Genomic DNA, 13,701 nt, shown 5'->3' with positions numbered 1-13,701 from the left:
TTTTATATTAGGAATGAGGGTGGTCTTGGCTCGACGTCATTTGTTCTATTCTACTATAAACTCCAAACTCTTCTTTTTTTAGGGGGGGGGGGGTTGTAACGTAAATAGTTCGTGATGGAGCTCGAGTAGAAAGTATTGATTAATTTCTCAGGGGTAACGATCTAGGGTTAATGCCAATTAATAAATTGGAACAACTTCGTAAGTATATCTTCTATATCTATAATAGAATAGATAATAGAAATCAAAAGGATCCGCTTCGAGCAAAATTGAAAAAAAAATGTTGGAACGGCTAAACCTTTTTCAATCCACAGTGTATCAAGCACGAATCAACCGTTGGTATGATTCTTTAATAGAAAGAAATCACAAAAGGGGTATGTTGCTACCATTTTGAAAGGATTAAGAAGCACCGAAGTAATGTCTGAACCAATGATTTAAAACAAAGCTAAAGGATCCCAGAGCAAGGAAACACCACTTTAATTGTCTCACGGATCTGAATAAAGAATCTAAATATATTTTAAACGAGACAAAAAGGGTGGGTTAAAGACCACTCAAAAAAATATATATTCAAAATCAAAGAAATTAAAGAAAAATCTTTCAAAATTTTGAATTATTGAACTTGAGTTATGAGTACAAATGATTTTTTTTAAGGAAGGAAGCGAAATAAAAAAGACTGACTTTAATTATGGAATAATTTATTTGATGGTTTCCTTTCCTATTTATTCTAATTTTATCCATAGGCAAAACTTCGAATCATTTTTTCTCGAGCCGTACGAGGAGAAAACTTCCTATACAGTTCTAGGGGGTTCTTTTTCATCTACATCTATCCCGATGAGCCGTCTATCGAATCTTTGCAATTGATGTTCGATCCCGAAGAGAAGGAAGAGATCTTCCGAAATTAGGTTTTTATGATCCGATCAAGAATCAAACTTATTTAAACGTTCTCGCAATTCTGTATTTCCTTGAAAAAGCTGCTCAGCCTACATAAACTGTTCAGGATATTTTAAAAAGGGCAGGGGTTTTAAAGGAACTTGGCACTAATCAAAACAAATCCAATTAAATTAAGGAAATAAAAACTAAGGGTAGGATAGTGATTTCTATATCATTTTGGATATCTTTTCTATACTTTGTTTTTTTATTTCCTTCTTTTCTTGCTCTATTCATATCTATTTATCATATCATTGATAGTAATAATATTTTTCTAAAGAAAACCTTATTTGAATTTGATTTATCCTCACAAAATAGCAAATTCCTGCAATTGGGCGGTTTTCACTCGAACTCTATTACCAAGTAAGAAACAAGGACTCGAGGTTATTTTATATGGATTGGCTACACTATTGATTGCAGAAATCCTTTTCTACTTATTTTTTATTTATATTTATTCTCCATCTAAACTCAAAATTTTAGTAGATATGCAGTGCCAATCCAACACAAGTCCTTTTTTTACTATCACTTTACTATTATTTTATTATAATATAATATTATTTCAATTAAAGTTCTTGTTTTTTTTACATTATACGTTCTATTCTGTCTATTTTGCATTTACTTTTAGCTAGGATCTAGCCGAAATGAAATGTATTAGAATTAAATGTATTTTATGACATTTCAATCTAACAATAGCAACATAATAAGATCACCCCAATTTTGATATAAAAAAAAGCAAAATTAAGGGGGTCAAGTCAAATAGTCTTCTTCACAATCTACATATTATGGCAGGAGTTTCGTACAAGGAATTCCCGGCATCTCAGAGAAAAAGAGTATAAACGAAAGGCTTTTTATAATTTCATTTTTTATCATAGTTATAGATAATAGATAATCATAATTCCTAAAAAGAATTTGGTTCTTTTTACAAACTTGATGTCGATTAATCCGCTAGTCTAGAAATTCATTTCGGACAATTGAACCTTCTCGAACTGTTTCTTTTTAAGAACCAAAAATACTTGTGCCAAAATAACAGATGCGAAGAAGAACAAAAGGCCTTGTACACGTAATGGATCTTGAAGTACTATTTCTGCATCTCCATGACCAAATCCGCCTACATTAGGATTACTTGTCAATGGTTGATCCAATTTGATAGATTCATCTTCTGAAACAAAAAGTTCTGGCCCGGGAGGGATAATATCAACCACTTGACGTCCATCCTCCGCTATGGTTATTTTGTATCCCCCCTTTTCTTTTCGTAGGATTTTCTTACTCTACCTGATGCTGTAGCATTATAAACAGTATTGTTACTCTTGCTCCCGCCAGGATAAATTTGGCCCCTTCCTCTGTTTCTGCCTACGTATATAGGATATTTTAAGAAGTGAATGTCTTTCTTAGTAGCGGGGTCGGGGGAAAGAATAGGAAAGGTTATATCACTATATTTCTGACCAGGAACAGGGCCTATGACAAGAATATTTTTTTGGTTGGGGCGATAGCTCTGAAAAGACAGATTGCCCATCTTTTCTTTTATCTCGAGGGAAATACAATCGGGAGGCGCTAATTCAAAACCCTCTGGTAAAATAAGAACCGCCCTCACATTCAAACCCCCCTTTTTACCACTAGCAAGAACTTGTTTCACTTGCATATCATAAGGAATTCGAACAACTGCTTCAAATACAGTATCAGGAAGGACCGTTTGCGGTACCTCATTATCCACTGGTTTACTAGCTAAATGGCAATTGGCGCATACAATACATCCAGTCGCTTCTCGTGGATTTTCATAACCCTGCTGTGCAAAAATGGGATATGCATTTGAAATGGATGTACGAGTTATTATATATATCATTAGCGATATGGAAATAGATCGAGTAATCTGTTCCTTTATCCAAGAAAAAGTATTTCTAGTTTGCATGGTCCAACCATTGATCCCGAAAATTTCTACAATAAATTGGGGTAGGTTACTAATGGATTTTCCTATCCACGATTCTGTTATTTACTGGAATAAATTGACTGGATTAATATATAGGAATATAGGATGAATCCCCGGAATGGGTAGAAATCTAAAGCGATTTTCAATGCTTTGCTTATGTTGCAAAGTAAGAAACATTCTAATTGGATTAGGTAGATAATTTTTCAGTCATTCATTGAATGATAAATCACTACCAGTGACGGAGATACGCGATTTAAATAACGGAAAATCCAATACTTTAAAATTATATCTAGAATGACTGGAAAAGTGGAAACAAGGCCAGATATAATTTGATCATTATGAACAAATCCAAAATCCTTGTAGACAAAGCCAATTAGCAGTTCCCAACCATGGGGTGAATGAAATCCGATACATAAATCAGTTAATAAAAGAAGAGAAAAAGCTTTTATTGTGTCACTTAAGTTATATAGGAATTCCTGAGCCCAAGAGTTAAGAATAACATGTTCTTTATTACCCAAAATAGAATAACAGCTTAGAATAATGAAACAGATTATATTTGTCGAGAAGTGCAAAATAGTATGAATATGACCCTCACTGTGTATCTTGATTAATTCGATTGTTTCTTTGTGAATTCCTATACGAAGGTTTTGTAGATGTGTCTCCGAGTATTCCTTGATCATTTCCTCTAAGAAGAGGACTTCCTCCAATTCTCTGAATTTTTCTAGAATACTCTTTTCTTCAATATCATTCAAAACAATTTCGGATTGCCTAGTATTCCACCAATAAGTAACCCATGATTCCAGACTTTTTTGAAATGAGAGAGAAATCTACTAGGGCAAAAATACTAAAGATGCAAGATATAAAAGAGGAGTGAATGCTTTCTTTTTTTCCATTTTTTTCGTCTGTGAATTGTTAATGAACCCATTTCATTCGTTGACTCTATGTAATCTAATATTTATCTCACGCATCTCTTCTATTCCAAGTTATCGAACCTATGAATCTATTCATTCGAATTTTTCATCTATTTCGGTATTCTTTTTTCTAGATTCAAGGCCTAACTACGAAATCACAAATAAAAAAGAGTGAATAGAATAAAAAAATTGTTTACCTATATTTCAATTGGTCAAATTCAAAGCACATATCTCCTTTCGATAAATGCCCGGAAAAACCACTTTAAATTTAAACTTTAAATTTAATGATTTTGATATGAAAGAATTTTCTATCATTATATCGTAAAAAAATAGCTAATATTTCAAAATTTTAACTGACTATGCGTAGTCAGGTATAGATAGACTAATTGAGGGAATTTTCTGAAGAATATTGTGAAAATTGAGTGGAAAAAAATGACAGAACTTGCCTAGTTTATATTTATAAGAGATCCAATTTTTTGGTCATTAAGGAGCACAAAAAAAGCTTCAAAAAATGACAAGATATGATCTATCTGAAGTCTCAATTCCGATAAGTAAAAAGGGAGGGAATTTCCTTATTTCGAAATGGTTGATGATGAGATATTGGATTTGTTTCTTTTTGAATTGGGTTGTCTATATTTATATTTTGATACATATAAAAGATCCCTAAAAGAGTTTTTTTATACTTATTATCTTATTATTATACTATTCTTTTTATTAAATATTAAAAAACTTCAATTGGTACACGCAAGAAATAGGCCAATTCAGCAGCTTTTTATTCCATTTCACGTGGAGTAAAATTCTCATCAGTACGAGTCAAAGGAATGGCTCCCTGGTCTCTGATATCCATATAAAGGACACGGCGAGCAAAAATACCCTCTTTAACTTCTATTCTGACGGACTGAATATCTTTTATAAGAAATTGGAGGAAGACCCGACAATTTCGTGCGAGTTAGAACAAAAATCCTGAAGTCCAATTATCATTAGTTACACTTGTAGAGTGTAAGCGAGAACTTATGTTGTGTGGCCATACGGGTTTGACGAACCCTCATTCGGACGGTTCGCTACCGTTAGCAGATGAAATATATTTTCGGGTATAGTGTAGGTTCTAACACTATGATTCAGAGGTAGCATTCAGTTAAGCTTTAATAATTGGGTGCTCGTGATACAAACAACAACTTTTTGAATGTAAACGATTTGGATAATCAACTTATACTAAATCTTGTGGTTCAATACAACTTACTTACTAAACCTATGATTTCACCAACATTTTTGTTGACAGATTTTCTATGTTTTTCTCAGGTCCTTGAATGCTAAGTGATACATGCTTCCGCACACTATTTTGATACTTGCTTGGATGTCGAGTATACATGCATACATGGAGCATCTTTTGACTTTACTTTAAATTGTGTCGCATAGGTTTCATTTGTACTTTAAACGTTGTAACGTAACTAGTTGTTAAACTACTTTTGTAAACCTTGAAACATCCTTACATTTGAAATGAATGCGACATATTTTGGTCAAACTTTATTTTAAAGACTTATGACCACGTTATGGGACCTAAGTTGACGACGCCGTCAATGACGATTTTGCCGGGTCGTCACAAACTAACACTTCTACATCTGCAACACACAATACATCTCCAATCAATCCTCAACTCCATACTGACACTAACCCTGATACTGACCACACTTCCACTCCTACTCAACCCACCAAAAGAACATCTACCAGATCACACACAATCCCAATCAAATACAAAGACTATCATTGCACACTTCCAAAATCAAAAGTAAATTCCATTTCAAAATTCCAGCAAATTCCATTTCAAAATTCCATCACTCTAAATACCTTAACTACTCAAACATTACCTCACCTACCACTAGACATCTCATTGGCACTATTAACTCCCTTGTGGAACCACATTCCTATACACAAGCATCTAAACATGTAAAATGGGTTGAAGCAATGACAAAAGAGCTGCAAGCCCTTGAATACAATAATACTTGGATAATTACACAACTACCCACAAATAAAACTACCATTGGCTGCAAGTGGGTTTACAGAATCAAATCTAACTCAGATGGTTCTGTGGAAAGGTTTAAAGCAAGGTTAGTAACAAAAGGCTTCACTCAATAGGAAGGAACAGATTATAAAGAAACCTTTGCACTTGTTGCAAAAATGGTAACAGTTAGGGCACTAAATGGTATATCCTTTTCATCTATGTTGATGACTTGCTTCTTACTGGTAACAATCCCACACTCATTTCTGATGTTAAACAGCAGCTTGATGTAACCTTTAGCATCAAAGACTTTGGTTCCATACATTACTATCTAGGAATTGAATTCCTTAGAAACTCACAAGGTATCACAATGTAACAAAGGAAATATGCCTTGGAACTTCTTCACTTAGTTGGTATACTTGATGAAAAGCCATCTAATATCCCTTTACATCTAACCATTAATCTCACAGGCAACACTGGTGAACCTTTACCTGATGCTACCCAATACAGAACACTTGTTGGCAAACTAATTTACCTAACTATCACCAGGCCTGACTTGTCCTTTGCAGCTCAAATACTTAGTCAGTTTAGTCAATCTCCTAAAACAATTCATCTTCAGGCCTTATACAAAGTACTTAGATACATCAAGTTGTCTCCTGGACAAGGCTTACACTTTCCACAACGTACTTCATTATCTTTACAGGCATACTGTGATAGTGATTGGGCCAAATGTTCTACTTCTAGAAGGTCTGCTACACGTTACTGCATTTACTTGGGTTCTTGTTTAATTTCCTGGAAATCCAAAAAGCAGACTTTGGTGTCTAGATCATCCACTAAAGCAGAGTATAGGGCACTTGCAGACTGCACTTTTGAAATAACATGGCTACAGAGTTTATTACATGACCTACATGTTCCTACTACCACACCTGTCCCTATTTTCTGTGATAATGCCTCCACAACATCCTTAGCAGCAAATCCTGTACAACATGCAAGGACCAAACACATTGAAATTGACTGCCATTTTGTCAGGGATAAAGTCAAAGTTGGTCAACTTTCAATTCATTTCATCCCTTCTACAGCACAAATTGCAGATGTTCTCACCAAGCCACTCAGCAAAGCTCCATTTCATACTTGTATCTACAAGTTTGGCATATGTGACCCATCTTGCGGGGGGGAGGGGGGGGATAAAGAGATATATCAAGATGAAGCAAATCACAAAGTCAAAGTTGTGGTTATCTCACTCTCATCACAATGCATGAAGAGACAAAAGCATTTTATTAATTGTAATTGTATTTAATTTATTCACTAAATATGTATTATTGGTTGTTAGAGAGAGTTAGTTATAAATTAGTTAGTAGTTAGTGGTAGTTAGCTGATAGACATAGAGCTGGTATAAAAAGGCTGTATTCTTCTTCATTTGTACTGTAAAAAACATTTTATCATCATCAATGAAATTCATGGCGATTATGCCAAATTCATAATCTTGTTAGATATAAATGACGTCGTTCTTCTTAAAAAAACTATTCGGTTTGGTTCACTTCACTCATGCTTCATCTTCGCTGCACAAGCAGGTGTTAGGTATGCAATGGTAAACCCTAATTCTTATGTAAAATTGAATATTGATAGGTTTGTTAACATTTTAGAAGTTTCAAAATTGATAAACCCCCAACCAGTGATTGTTTGGGCGTCTTCTAGTTCCATTTACGGGCTTAATTCGAAAGTGCAGTTTTTAGAGAAAGACATGACTGATCAACCAACCAGCCTTTACGCGGCTACAAAAAAAGCTGGTGAAGAAATTGCACATACTTATAATCATATTTATGGTCTTTCGATTACTAGATTGCAATTTTTTTTTACTGTTTATGGACCTTGGGTAGACCAGATATGGCATATTTCTTTTTCACCAAAGATATATTGAAAAGAAGGCCAATTTCGATATTTGAAGGGCCTAATCATGCTACTATTGCCAGAGATTTTACTTACATAGATGATATCGTAAAAGGTTGTTTATCTGCTCTTGATACTGCGAAAAAGAGTATGGGTAGTGGTGGGAAGAAAAAGAGTGATGCACAATTTAGGAAAATTAATTTGGGGAACACATCACCGGTTTTTGTTAATAAGTTAGTCAGGATATTAGAGAAGTTGTTGAAAGTCAAAGCTAAGAAGAAAGTGGTTTTATTGCCGAGAAATGGAGACATGCCGTTCACACATGCTAATATTAGTTTGGCACGTAAGGAGCTTGGGTACAGACCTACAACTGATTTGGAAATAGGGTTGACCAAGTTTGTTGATATGCCTTAATTCAAGATAGGCAATCTTTTTAAGAAATTAAGAGAAGAATTGAGAATTTTATTGATTATGAAATTGATAAAATGAGCTATACAATTGAATCACTGCTATATAGCCCTAATCTATTACAACATTAACAACTTCTTAACAACTAATCCAACTAACTAAGCTGGTAATCAGTTAAATGTCTTGGTGGACCAGCTTGCCTCTCAGGCCTTTCCTTAATGGGCTCATCTACATCTGCTGGTGGACTATCTTCTAGTCCAGTGTTATCATTGCATCCTTCTTTCAAACGAACCATGTCCTCATGGTCATGAGCCTCTTGTAATTTTACAAACTCAGCTTCATCTATCCAAGTTGCTTCAGAATTCGGTATCAACTCCCATTTAACCAATACCTGTGAAACAATAACCCCATCACGCAAAATCTGTCTAGTTTCTAACACATGCTGTAGAAACAACACTGGACCACTGCGATTGTCAGCCTCAGGTAAAGGACAACAAATTACAGCCTCATTACCCCTAAATTTCTTGAGTAAAGAAGCATGAAAAACATGATGAATGCGAGATGCAGATGGTAAAGCTAATCTATAAGCCACTGGACCAATCTTCTTTTCAACTTTGTAAGGTCCAAAATATCTTTTACTCAACTTTTGGTTGATTCTTTTCAACACTGAGATTTGTTTATAAGGATGTAACTTGACCCATACCAAATCCCCAACTGCAAATGACATCTCAGTTCTATGCCTATCAGCTATAATTATCATCTTGTCATTAGCCTGCAACAATACTGATCTTAATACCTTTAACTTCTCATGCATTTCTTGTAAAATATTATCCAAGGCATCTACATCTGTGCTAGCACTCAAATAGTCAAAGAGAACTGGTGGGGCCCTACCATACATAGCCTCAAAAGGACTTATACCAGTAGTTGTATGCACATAAGTGTTATAGTGATATTCAGCTAAAGACAAAAACTTGTGCCATAATTTTGGACTCTCAGCCACACATCTCAAGTATTGTTCCAAACTTTTATTCATTACTTCAGTTTAGCCATCTAATTGTGGTTAGTATGAAGATGATAACCTCATCTTAGTTTGACTTAATCTACACAGCTCAGTCCAAAACTTACTCAAAAACACCTTATCTCTATCAGATACCACAGATTTGGGCATTCCATGATATTTAAACACCATGTCAAAGAATAAAGTGGCCACGGTCACAGCTGTATACTTTGTAGTTAACCCACCAAAATGGACCCCTTTTTACAACCTATCAACCACCACACAAATTACAGTATACCCCCCAGAGTTTGGCAACCCAGTAATAAAATCCATACTCACCTCTTCCCATACATTTTCAGGCACATTTAATGGTTGCAATAAACCATAAGGAGCAATGTTTAGGGTTTTTACCTGTTGACATACAATACAATCTCTGACAAACTGCTCCATGTCTAACTTCATACCTTTCCAATAAAAATTGGCAGCCAACCTCAAATAACTCCTTTGGATCCCTGCATGACCACTAATTAGAGTAGCATGAAATTCTTCTAATAATGCTCTTCTGACTGACATCACTGCAGGAACAAAAAGTCTATGTTTGTAATACAACAACCCATTTGTATATGTTTGTAATACAACAACCCATTTGTATACTTCCAATTCTGCAATTGTGGTGAGTTCTTAGTAATATCAACAATCAATTGTTGAGCTTGTGAGTCATCAATTAATTTTTTTTAAGATCTTCAATTAATTCAAACTGTACAACAGTGATTGCAAGGAATGAACCACTGGTACCATGCATTCTAGACAATGCATCTGCCACAGGGTTAGTCACCCCAGGTTTATACACAATTTGGTATTGATACCCCAACAATTTTGTGAGGTAATGCTACTGCTCAGGTGTTTGTATGGTTTGTTCCATCAAATGCTTTAAGCTTTTATGTTCTGTAAAGATAGTGAATTGATTGCCCAGTAGTATTGTCTCTACTTAGTGATGGCTGAGGTCATAGCATATAATTCTCTTATATAAGTAGATGAACTCTGCATCTTCAAACTCATTTTCTTGCTATAATAATCTATGGGGTGCTTATCTTGCATTAGCACAGCACCAATTGCTACCCCACTAGCATCAATATCCACTTGAAAGGGTAATTTGAAATTGGGTAAAATTAATACTGGAGCTGTAACCATCTTTTCTTTCAAAGTTGCAAAAGCTAAATCAGCTTCAGAGTTCCATAAGAAAGCATCTTTCCTTAATAGTTCTGTCATAGGTGCTGCCACCCTAGCATACCCTTGGATAAATTTTCTGTAATATCCAGTTAATCCCAAAAACCCTTTTAGTTGTTTTGTATTTTGTGGTGAGGGCCAGTCAATCATGGCCTGAATTTTAGTAGGGTCAGGAGCTACACCTTGTCTAGTAATAACATGCCCAAAATATTCGATTTTTGACACAACAAAACTACATTTACTAGCTTTGACAAAGAACTGATGGGTCTTTAATATTTGTAACACATATTTCAAGTCTTCCACATGTTGCTCCAGACTCTTGCTATACACCAAAATGTCATCAAAAAAGACAATTACACACTTTCTTAACAACCCGGTAAAAATGGTATTCATAGTAGCCTGGAAAGTAGATGGAGCATTTGTCAACCCAAAAGGCATCACCCTAAATTCATAGTGACCAGAGTGTGTCCTAAATGTAGTTTTATGTATGTATTTACCTTGCATTCTAATCTGATGGTAACCAGCTCTCAAATCCAACTTAGTGAAATAACTAGCCCCATACAACTCATCTATTAATTCATTAATAGTTGGAATTAGAAACGTGTCTCGCATGGTTACTGCATTAAGGGCTCTGTAATCAATACAAAACCTCCATGCACCATCTTTTTTCTTAACCAAAAGTACAGGTGAGCTAAAACTACTAGTACTTGCTTGAATTACCCCAGAGGTCAACATTTCATTCACTTGTTTCTCTATCTCATCTTTTTGAAAATGAGGATACCTCTAAGGTTTGATATTGACAGGTTTGGCACCAGGTAATAAGTTGATCCTATGTTGTAAAAATCTAGTTGGAGGTAATTCCTTAGGTTCTGCAAACACCTCTGCAAAATACTGCAGAACACTAGCAATTGCAGGGTCTAATGGTTCATAACCATGACTACCTCCAATTTTATTTAACACATCTGTATCAGTACCCATTGAATTCAATTCCATTGGTGATGTGGTTTCTTGCACCCACAACATGTAGCAACCAGATGTTGTTTCAGTCCTTACAACTCTCTTAAATTGTTTGCCAGAGATTGACTCTGCTACATTGTTCTGTAAACCCTTAAGGGTTACAGTTCTACCTTCAACCTTAAAACTCATGAGCTTAGTTTTATAATTGGTTGTCACATTACCTAATGTTTCCATCCAAGAAATACCCAAAATGGCATCAGCCCCATGTAAATCAATTACAAAGAATTTAGTTTGAAACTCATGAACCTGTATATTCACTGTTACATTAACACATTTGACTAAACAATCCAAATGTTGCCCATTTCCCACCATTAAATGAAATTGATCAGGTGGAAGTAAAGTCGGATATAAGTATCTTACCATCATTTCTTGAATAAAGTTGTGACTGCTTCCACTATCTATCATTAACTGAATTCTTTTGTTAGATATGCTCCCTTCCATTCTTAATGCTCTAGGGTTAGTTTGACCCCACAAGGCATGTAGACTAATTACAGGTTGTGATTCAGATCCAAATTGAGGGTCTGAATCAGGATATTGTGTTAAAGCTTGACAATCTTGACTTTCTTCATCGTCTATCTCTTCTTCATCTACTTCAATCATGTATAAATTTGGTTTAACCCCATATCTGTGACCCCTATTCCATTTCTCCTTACAATTATAGCATTCCCCTTTTGCATCCTTTTGTGCTCTCTCAACATCAGTTAAATGCTTCACTACTCGTGAAACCCTAGGTGTGGTATTCCTGTAATTACTAAAATCACCACTTCTTGAAGATACTGGTGTGGGTAAAATTCCAGCATTTCGATTCCAAGAACTAAACCCACTTTTATCATTCAACTTGTCTTCATACATTTTATCCAAGCCAATAGCTTGACTTAAAGAAAATGGAGTTTTGGACTTAACCTCCCTACGGATTTCTGGTTTCAACCCTGCTATGAAACAACTCTTTAATGTTTTATCTGACAGATCTCTAGTTTTGCAGCACAAAGTTTGAAACTCCAGTTGATAATCAGTGACTGACCCTCTCTGGACCAATCTTGTTAGCTTTTCCATCGGATCTTCATAGGCTGAAGGCCCAAATTGCACCTTTAGGGCAATAACAAAATCCAGCCATGAATGTAACTGATTGGTCATCTCCATTCACTAGAACCAACTATTTGCCAGACCATCTAAATGCATGGACGCATATAATAATTTCTGTCCATCAGCTACTCTGTGAAATTCAAAGAACTTCTCAGCTTTGTACAACCATTCAATCGGATCATTTCCCCCCACTGAATCTGGGAAAATCAATTGTAAGTTTCTTTGATTGCAAAATTGAATCTTGTGATTGAATTGGATTGTGAAATTGAGTGGCGGTATTATGTGTAGTTTGATTTTGTGATGCAAGAGCAATCACTGATTGTAATGTCTGAATGATTCGATCAGCTAATCAATCCAGTACATCACTTTGAGTTGAAGATGATTCTGCCATTGTTAAGAACAATGAAAGCACCAAAATGATATGCCTTAATTCGAGATAGGCAATCTCCTTAAGAAATTAAGAGAAGAATTGAGAATTTTATTGATTATGAAATTGATAAAATGAGCTATACAATTGAATCACTGCTATATAGCCCTAATCTATTACAACATTAACAACTTCTTAACAACTAATCCAACTAAATAAGCTGGTAATCAGTTAAATGTCTTGGTGGACCAGCTTGCCTCTTGGGCCTTTCCTTAATGGGCTCATCTGCATCTGCTGGTGGACTATCTTCTAGTCCAGTGTTATCATTTGTCAATTGGTATAAAGATCGGTATGTTGTGAAAAAGAGGAGTGCATGGTAATAATAAAAAGTATGAAGATAAACATGTTAACCTATGAACCCTGCTTCAGTTATAATCTTTCATTATGTTTGGTTTTAGCGACTTAATGTGCTCTTTTTAGAGAATGTGTTCAAATACTTCTTAGTGGAAGTTATTAGATTGACTTATTTGTTAGGGGAGTGTACAGTGTGTCGACTTAGTTCCATCTAGATTTGTAGTAACTGGTGTATTTTGTTGTTTCCTATCCATCTATTTTAGCTATAGAATGATCTAAATAAGTTACTAGCTTTTAAGGTTTATCAGTTTAAGTTTTTTGTGGATTGATCTGGATTTGCATTTTTTTTTTTGTTTTGCATTTTTTTAACTAGATATGTGTTGGCTTCATCTTGTTCTTGATTATTCTTTCTTCAGTTCTCTACTGCAGTTTTGGATAGGTTCTTAGTAAGATTGACTCTGCTTTTGTTTTGAAATATTGCATTTTGCCATTGTTTGGTATAGAACATAGATTCATAATTGTTGTTAGATAAACAGATAACGTGGATATGTGCAGTGCTTATATTCTATATCAAATGTTTAATGTTGATGTACACTTATTAATAGT

The 13,701-nt window shown here is 35.0% G+C and overlaps 1 pseudogene; it reads left to right on the top strand.

The window, feature by feature from the left end:
* LOC139850224 (UDP-glucuronate 4-epimerase 5-like) overlaps nt 1-8,056 on the top strand; it is a 59,711-nt pseudogene extending 51,655 nt beyond the window's left edge.
* The last annotated feature ends 5,645 nt before the right edge of the window (nt 8,057-13,701 follow it).

Source organism: Rutidosis leptorrhynchoides, chromosome 5, assembly GCF_046630445.1.
Source record: "Rutidosis leptorrhynchoides isolate AG116_Rl617_1_P2 chromosome 5, CSIRO_AGI_Rlap_v1, whole genome shotgun sequence".
Taxonomy (NCBI): Eukaryota; Viridiplantae; Streptophyta; class Magnoliopsida; order Asterales; family Asteraceae; genus Rutidosis; species Rutidosis leptorrhynchoides.
This window is presented reverse-complemented; position numbering and strand designations above follow the sequence as displayed.